The following is a 9,122-nucleotide window of genomic DNA, read 5'->3' on the forward strand; positions in this document are numbered from 1 at the left end:
AAAAACACAAAAAAAAACAAAAAAAACAACACATACAATGAAAAACAGACTCAGATGAGATTGCGATTTGGGCAAGAGGGAAACGTATACTGCCAACTGATTAAAGCGGAAGTGGGAGGCAGAAACATTGTACGGATTCCCACTCTCACACAATAAGAGCACATCACGGGTAGGGTATGCGATTGGTGGGTGGTAGGGAATGCGGTTGGTATGTGATGAGTGCTCATTGCGACCACAGATGTTGTCAGTTCAAAAGAGGAGCTGCATGCTGACAAATACTAACATTCTTTACTATTAAGGAGATTTTAAAACAAGTATCGTTTGAAATGGAACTAAAAGTGTTTCCTCAAAGAAAAGGAAAACCAGATAGCAAAGGGATGCAGGACACCGCGGAGGGTGGGTGTGGGAGCGAGGCGAATGGTACGGTATCAGATGGGACGGGGTTGTGACTGGACCGAACGCATGTGGATCCACGTCCAGGAATTATGCGCAGGAGCCCGTTGGAACTGGAACCGCAACGTTGGGAACATTGCGCCCCCACTACGCCCCGCCACGCCACACTCGGGAAAACTGCCAGCCCCGTCCTGGACCCCTCCTCTCCGGTAATGCACCAGGAAGCTGCGGTAGCGTGGGGTTGCCGCATCCGCTCAACTACGTTATAACACCTTCATCACATTCCCCCGCCGAAAAGGAACTTTGTGATTCAAAATCATGGCAGGACATTTTCGCACTAGGTCAGCATTTATGGAGCCTTCCTTACGTACAACAACTGCTAAATGCAAACCAGAACCATTTTTGCTTCGAACATTGCATCATCGCTTCCAGTGTAACCCCTTCGACCAATCTGCTCCCGCGACCGCATATCTCAAAACCAACTTTGTTCTCCGGGCACGTAATTTCTTGCTACACAGGTATCGGCGCCGACAGGAGAAAAATTGTTCCGTTAAGGAAAACACGTCTTCATCATCGTGTACAAGGCGCAGTCCCGCAGAAGCGCGCCGGGCGCGAGCTTTACTGCACCCACCCCGACCTAAACGCTTCAACGCTCCACAAAACACGCTCTCGTAAAAAGGAAAAACAAAACACAAAAAAAAACAACTTCCGCCACACGCACACATACACGCACACATACACGTGCATATTTAGAGAAGGCGGCGGCGAGTCGGTTAGTCAACGCCAAGACCTGTCAAGTCACGCATGCAAGGCGGTCATTTAGAGAGAAATGGTGACACAGGGCGCGGTGATTTAAAAAAATTATGCCGAGCAAGCCCACCTGACACGGCCTGACGGGCGTTCAAAAGCGCGGCAGTCATGTCGACAGGGGGTCGTGACAGAACGCACAGCGCTAAGTGAATGCGGGGTTGCCGTCACGGAAAGGCATCGTGCGCGAGGTGAAACGCAAGCTGCACGCGGGGGTCCGACAGAAGAGCTGTGCACGCAGATTTACCACTGACGGTAAAGCAGCACAATACCTGCGGAAATGCAATTTGCATCACAGGACCGCGAGGGCAGGTTGTTTGCGCGCGACGGGTAAAAGGTGCGCGTTCAAATACGCAAAACTTCACCAAGGGATCGAGTTACTGAGACCTGGATATTTTTTCAGGTTGGAACGGGTGTTACTCTCTTAACAATAACCATTGTGTTTCACTACTTTAACCCACTGCAATTTTTTACTCTGCAACACGAGGACAGCCGCTTTAGAAGAAATACCAAAAAATCCTGTTTATTAGTTTTTCGTCAAGTATAGGCAAGTTCTCCAAACGAAATAAACAGCCACGCACCCATGTTAACGTTCCTCCTCGAAAAACTCTCATTTGCACACCAGGTTAAACTTCTATAACACAGGAGGTTGGTTTTTCCTTGGAAATAATTTTCCCACGGCACTGGGCCTCTGAATCTTTAAATTGCGTGTGATTTCACCTCTAGTAATATTCCTGTACTTGTCTCTGAGAAACACGGCCTTGCGTGTGACTTTAAAGCCACATGCTGAACACGATGGCGCGGCGTGGCAGCCTTGGCGTGGCGTCGCCCTCAAAGGGCACCCGGTTTGCATAGTGTCGTGCGAACCTAATAATTATCACCAAGGGCCGCTCGAGCTGCCCTTGAGGCTCCCTGCAGTGCAGCAGGTGGGGGCAGGAGGTCGTTTACTTGGTCATGAAACTAAATCAGACGACACAAGGTAAAAACGTCGCAAGAAAACGAAAACATAAAATTCTCGAGAGAGGAGATTTTTTTTTACTTTGCAGAACAATAGAACAATAGAAGCAGTCGCTAGGAATCAAAGCGCGCACTGCAAACCCAAAATTGTACTTAGAACACACATGGCAGAGTTTAGTAGCACAAACATATACGTCTGCAATTGCCATAATACACACAAGGATGAGTGTACTATGGTTAAAGTCCACACTTTTGTGTGTGTGTGTGTGTGCTTCCAATTTCACTTTTCCTTGAGTGTACACTGTCCAATTTAGATGGAAGTTTTACGGATAAATTTCCCATGAAGCGTGTTGTAAAAATGACTACTCAAAAGTATAAAAATTACAAGCATTATTATGTCTCAAATTCACCGACGAGCGGTTTTAGAGTGACATAAATGTTGTAAAATTTTGTAAGCATTGACTACAGAATACATCATAAATTTACAAAGATACTCTATAGTACATTGTACGGAGTCAATGATGGGTGTAGCGCGCGCGCGGCGCGGAGGCCGCCTGTGAGGTAGGCAATACCGTGGGAGCGCTGCGCACGCGTGCCGAGCGCGTGGCCTACCCTTCGGTCCGCGGGCGCACTGGCGGCTGGCGGCACCGGGCTGCTAGCTAGTTAGTTTGCGCTGCGTGATGGCGACCGGCCATCACTTCGGTATTCCAGTACTCCAGGCTGCGCCGCCCACACCAAGGTCGGCCGGCGGGAAGGCTCCATGATGTGGCCGGATGCCAGCGAAAGCCATGGGCGGCGCAGCCCACCACCCGCTTTCAGCCGCGCCTGCCCGGTGCAGGAAGGCCCCACGCACCACGGCTGGATGAGGAAATGGGGATGTGCAAAGTATTCAAAGAATGGCATGCGTCTCGAGTAAACAAAAGTCACCTTAACCCCACCACGCACCACGCACCAGGGCAGGTCTGCTACTGAACGCTGTCCGAAACCCTTAAAAAGATGGAACTGCAATGGAAAAAAAGTAACACGTTACCAGCCGGGAGGGTCGATTCACCCACCACAGTCAGCAAAGTGTATCGGCAGTTGCGGGTTACAGATCAGGGCAGAAATATTTATGCCTTTGCAGATTGGCTCTCGTCCAAAGCCCCGTGGTAGGACTAGAATTATCAGCAAGGGGAAAACCCGAGCCCCTCTTCCCCCAGTGCGTTTGATTGAAATCTTTTTATTTACTAACAAAATCTATTGTATTGTATTCATTTTCGAGCCTGGATTTTATTTGCAGCCTACAAAATTTGCGGGCTGAAGTAAATCCAATCGGTCAAACGGAGCTATGGATAGAGAGAAGTCCAGTCCACCTCCATGGGACAGGGACAAGGTTGTGGGAAACCATACACCATATACCTCAGTCATAGCCATAAACCCAGCAAATATTGTATAAAAAGCTCAATTGATAATGGATGTGCTGGGAAAAGTGTATAACACTTCCTGTCAAAAAAGCATATCGTATTTATTTATAGAACTACTGTCAATAGACTAACTAGAGCGTACGGGCGGAGCTGGGGGGAATAAGGGGGGGGGGGGCAAGTTGGCTATTTCGGGAGAGAGGGGGAGAGCTGCTTTGATACGGTCGTTGATTTTATGTTCCTTTCGTATATTATATTGCTAATAACCGGAAGGGAATAGAGAAGGACCTATGACAAACTTACTGATACACAGCAATGCGATAACACACCGACGCCCACCTGAAAGCGGAGAGAAAAGAAAACCAAAGACACGGGATGGACGGTCGGTAAGCAGAAGGGCAGATGCGGCGATGCGTTTAGGTGGGTGACATGAACCAGCTGTTACCTAATATACACCACAACAATTGCTGAGAACTTCTTACTTTTCTCAAAAAAGCACAACGGTTTTGTTTTTCACTGTCAAAATTTACATCAGGTGATATGCAGCAATATTCCTATCCATGATATGAAATTTTACATCAGAATTGGTATGAATTTTCACATCCGGTGTATTTTCACATACTGCATTCCCATCACGTTGACCACTCGACCACCGGGACGTGATGCGGGAGCCAGCTTCAGCATCTCCAGGTCATCCCGAAGCCGCGCGCCGGACTTCCAGAGTTATTCCCGGAGTGAAGGTTGGGCCGACCTCATGTTTTATTTTTCGCTTCCCTTCTTTGACTTGAAGAATTGTGCTTTAATTTTACACGACAATCCTCCCTGATTAACCACAACAATTGTTTCAGCGGTATTTGAGTGGGGTGGCCAAATCAGAAAAATACTACTCCCGGTATCCACTATGCTCGCGGTGAGCAGCGGGAGGGGGAAAGGGCCTTGAGGGATGAGATCCACAGACCCTGGCTCAAGCTCGCTGATCCTGGGGCTGCAGCGGCACCTGGGGAGAGTTCGTTACACCCGAACCAGACGAAGGAGGCCATGACGCGGGAGGAGAGCAAAGGCATACAGAGAGAAAACGTGAGAAAAGGGGAGCAGCAGGGGGCAGCAATTCGGGGTGCATCTTATTTCAAACCACACACCTGCTGTCGAAGGCAATGAGAACCTTTCCCTCTTCACCCCCCCCTCTCTCTCCCTCCCTCCCTCGCAGGAACGGCGTGCCCTATTGGTAGCGAGCGAGAGAATAAAAAAAAGGGGAACGTGAACGTGAAAGCAGTGTGCTTATTTCAGATTCGGTCCATTTTGAATGTCCCCCTTGGCCACATTTCATTAACTGAGCAGAGCATATATTCCGATAGGTGAGAAAAATTTCGCCATTCCTACTAACACCACCCACAAATTACACGGGCCCCAAACTATGCGGTCCACCCCCTACCCCTTTCCCCCCTTTGCACTCTCTCTCTCTCTCTCTCTCTCTCACACACACACACACACACACACACACACACAGACCCGCGCGCGTTCGTACGTACGATAACAAAGTGCTGCCAGTCTAATTTGCCGGCGACCCGTCCCCGGCGCTGCAGACCAACCGACCGTCCCACCGAGCAGCCGAGCAGCGACGGCGGCATATCAAATATTGCCCCACATTTCTGACAATGCCATCCCCCTTTGACCCCCCCTCTCCCTCTCACCCAGTGCAGTGCCTCCGCCACCCCCATTCCCCGTTCTCTACCCCAACACTGCGTCGTCTCTCTCTCCCACAGAGCCAGTCGTCTTTATCATTGAATTCCTCATGCATTGCCATCGCCCTCGCCCTCGCCCACCCACGCTGCCGCCTCGCTCGCACCCTACACCAACACCCCCCTCCTCTCTCTTTCTCCCCCTCCTCTCTCCTGTCCTTATTATTTCTCTCGCTTGCACACACATTCCGCCCCCCCCCCCGGCCTCGTGTCTCCGTCTGACGGACAAAATGAGGGCGGGAACAGCGCAGCTGAAAAGTGGGGCCCCGAACAACTGTCTTCCTCAGCATGTTAACGAGAAGCATGGTGCGCGCCTAGCGGCAGTCCCGACAGGGAGGGGGGGGGGGGGACAGAGGAGAGGGGAGAGGGGGAGTGGAGTGCATGTAAACGCCTCATCCCCGTCGGGCGTAGCAAAGGTACGCGCGGGAGGGAAATAGAGAGGTGAGAGAGAGGGCAAAGGAAAAAAAAGGGTCCATATTTAGTTGGGTATGATGACGGGCATTTCGTTGCAGGCACACACGGCTCATTTCAGGAGAGAGAGTAGGCACATCAAAAGAACACCGCACTGTCATCCCCATTCTGTGCAGAGAAGCGCGCAAAGGGCAAAATGGCACATGAGAGGGGGGAAAGCGGAGCAGGGGGCGGCAAACGCATGGACAAAAACAAAATATTTACAGGGCAAATGAGAAACATATATTTACAGTTTCAGTGCTGCGCGGGCGCCGCGGGCGGGGCGCCACGGTTTCCCTTCTGAACTTGAAACACAAGACGGAGGGCTGCCACTGGCTCACAGCAGCCAGCCACACATGCACACACAATTTATTGGATTGTTTCTCTTCGTATGGCGAGCGCAGTCCGAAGGAGAGACAGAAAAAGAGGTAGTGGGAGAGCGAGGAAGAGAGGCAGAGAGAGAGAGAGGGGAGGGGGGGCGATAGTCGCGACAGCTTTATGCTTGCGGAATAAAACAACGCAGTAAAAGCACATGCTATGGCCACACGAAGGAGGAGAGGGAGGGTGAGGAGAGAGAGGCAGAGAGGCGATTTTAGGGAGTGGGCAGCCCGTACCAGGGCAAGAGCGAGAGAGCGAATGAGGAAGAGAGAGAGAAATAAGAGAGAGAAGTGTGATCACGCGGCGGGAGAGAACGAATGACCGTCATTGCAGCGACCGCACCCAGAGCGCGCTGCTGAGGACTCACCTGGTGATGTATCATCCGCCCCCCTGCAACAGAGACGAACGCAGACGTTAGACAGGCCGCATTTCTTTTTCGCCACTCTTCCTCATACCAAAAAAATAAAATTGCACTTCAAGCAAAATGAGTCCCGCAGACGAATATTATAGAGGATTTGTGATTGTACTCATGTTATAGTATGAACGCGTCTTCTGGTCTGAATGAGCAAAACCTTTGAAAGGAAAAGTTTTGACTTCCTAGAAACTTCCGCTACGTACGGTCCAAATCAGACATCGGAAACCAGGCTAGTGCCCTGACTTTTAGTTTGGAGCATCCCGAACATCTACCTTAGCCTGCGGCGCCGACACCTGAAGCGCGGATAATGGGGATCGGGCATGCGGCTTCCGACCCGCCAGTTTTGTTTCAGGTTACATAATAACATAGGATATGGCAAATAAACACTTTCCCGCGTGATTGCCATCAGACATCTAGTGGCACATGTCAAATACTTTGCCACTATATCGTCGCTTCAGATCAAGTCTTCCAGAGCTGATTTTCAAAAACTAAGGCCCCGTATTGGATGTATAGCCTAGCTGCTTGGCCACGAGCGTCTTCCGCAGTTTTCGATTTCACGCCCGCCTCTGCTTACATCCTCCGTCATCATCGGGTTCGCCGAGGCGCCAGCAGGCTCCCACGCTTTCCACGCCAGTCCCGTCTGAGGCGGGAGGCAGTACATCATCGCGCCGCTCAGGTGCGAGGAACCTGATGAGGCTCTTTCGTCCCACACAATTAGGAGCAAACAAGAGGTCTGAGTGCGGGTGGGATACTGGATCAACGGCAATGAATCATGCCGACGACGCCCAACAAACATGAGAGCGTAAGATTTGAACACTTGAAAGCGCGTTTAGAAATTGCAACACACCAAAACGTGTGAATGTTATGTAACACACAAACACACCATATGCCACCCAAGTAGGATGAAAGTATAATATGTTTACTACAAGTCCAACACTTTTCTGTGAATATACCATAATATTGGCAAGGTTAATTTTCTATGAAAAATTGGTCCACCGCCCTTTTCTGTGTACTTGCACGTACTTACGTGCGTACTTACAGCCCCGGTACGCTGGTACGCTAGACCACGACTCACGCAACAGGCTTCGACGATATTTCGCGAGACGCTGTTCCAGCAACGGCAGCAGAGCACCTGACCCCCACCCGTCGGCCAGCGGGACTACAGAAGCCCCAGCCGCGCGCCCGAACAGCCTCGCCAGTTCCAGGCTCTCCTCGGCCGCCCTCGGCCCGCCGCCGTACGGAAGTTGGTCTGCCCGCCCGACAGGCCGAGCGAGCGTTCAAATCCTCTTGGAAACTCCACAGCGCGCGCACCCTTCTGGGCTTTCTATTGTTGGGTTGGTGCCCCGGCCCCGGCCCGCCCGGTCCCGGCGGCCTGGTCGGCGGTCGGCGGCCCCCATGGGGGCTGCACTCCGCGACGCAAGTGTAACCGGGCCTCGGTGGGATTACGAATGCAGGCGGTGGTGCTCGGAGCCCGGCCACACGTGGCAAGGGACGATGTCGGCATGGAGGACGACCGAGCTTTAGAAACGCTGTGTCTGCCCGGGGCGGCTGCCCGAGCGCCGCCTCGGGCCTCATCTGCCAGTCCCCCTCCTCCGTGCTCATCACCAACTGCGGAATTTAAGGTCTGAAATTTTCCCGAAAAAAACAAAACTTTTCCCAGGGAAAAACGCACAGAACATTTTAAAAAAATACTTGAAGAACATATAAACTTTTACGGATAAACTTCAAACATTTCATAAAAGGAAATTCAAAAAATTCATAAAATTACTCTTTTTTGAAAAGTTAAAATCATTATGTGCACTGCAAAATCACGTCTTCCTTCTCTCGCCGCCTGATCCATCCAGTTTCACCCGGCCACGCCGCCCCGCGCGCTCGTACCCTTGGTGTCTCAACAACGCCGATCGCATGCCGCAGTACGCGGGGCTGCAGGTCGAGGAGTGGGACTAACCGAGGTGCAGCCCCGGCGCGGAGCGGAGGCCGAGCTGAAGTGCGGCGCGAGGTCGGGGCCCTAGCCGAGTCCTCGTCGGGACTTTACTCACCGCATATCGATGCAGCAGACAAGAGGAGGCACGGGGCATCAAGACGAGCGAACGTAATCTGTCAAAGTCGAAGCGCGTTCATCACTCTCGCATCCGCGAGGTCACACATCATGTATGATTTATTTCCCGCAACATGACCTCATCCCGCCCCCCCCCCCCCCCCCCTCTTTTTTCCCCCCCCCCCCTTTTTTCCCCCCCCCCCCCCCCCCCCCCCCCCCCCCTCTCTCTCCCTCCCTCCCTCGCAGGAACGGCGTGCCCTATTGGTAGCGAGCGAGAGAATAAAAAAAAGGGGAACGTGACGTGAGAGCAGTCGTGTGCTTATTTCAGATTCGGTCCATTTTGAATGTCCCCCTTGGCCACATTTCATTAACTGAGCAGAGCATATATTCCGATAGGTGAGAAAAATTTCGCCATTCCTACTAACACCACCCACAAATTACACGGGCCCCAAACTATGCGGTCCACCCCCTACCCCTTTCCCCCCTTTGCACTCTCTCTCTCTCTCTCTCTCTCTCACACACACACACACACACACACACACACA

At 51.7% G+C, this 9,122-nt stretch overlaps 2 protein-coding genes across 5 annotated transcripts in view; one reads left to right on the plus strand and one right to left on the minus strand.

Moving 5' to 3' along the window:
• Window positions 1-9,122, plus strand: part of LOC113217307 (maternal protein exuperantia) — a 542,899-nt gene that overhangs the window by 230,748 nt on the left and 303,029 nt on the right. The gene's annotated exons all lie outside the window — the stretch shown is intronic.
• The window catches only part of LOC113217316 (lachesin-like), a 306,348-nt gene that overhangs the window by 160,353 nt on the left and 136,873 nt on the right, over window positions 1-9,122 (minus strand). For 3 of the 4 annotated variants that reach the window (XM_052271075.1, XM_052271118.1, XM_052271159.1), the window contains one exon: window positions 6,492-6,514. The exons of the other annotated variant lie outside the window; for it this stretch is intronic. The gene's annotated coding sequence lies outside the window, so the exon portion shown is untranslated. The remainder of the gene's footprint in view (window positions 1-6,491; window positions 6,515-9,122) is intronic. 4 annotated transcript variants of the gene reach the window in all.

This window comes from Frankliniella occidentalis, unplaced genomic scaffold (genome assembly GCF_000697945.3).
Source record: "Frankliniella occidentalis isolate FOCC.00 unplaced genomic scaffold, Focc_3.1 Scaffold1, whole genome shotgun sequence".
Classification (NCBI taxonomy): Eukaryota; Metazoa; Arthropoda; class Insecta; order Thysanoptera; family Thripidae; genus Frankliniella; species Frankliniella occidentalis.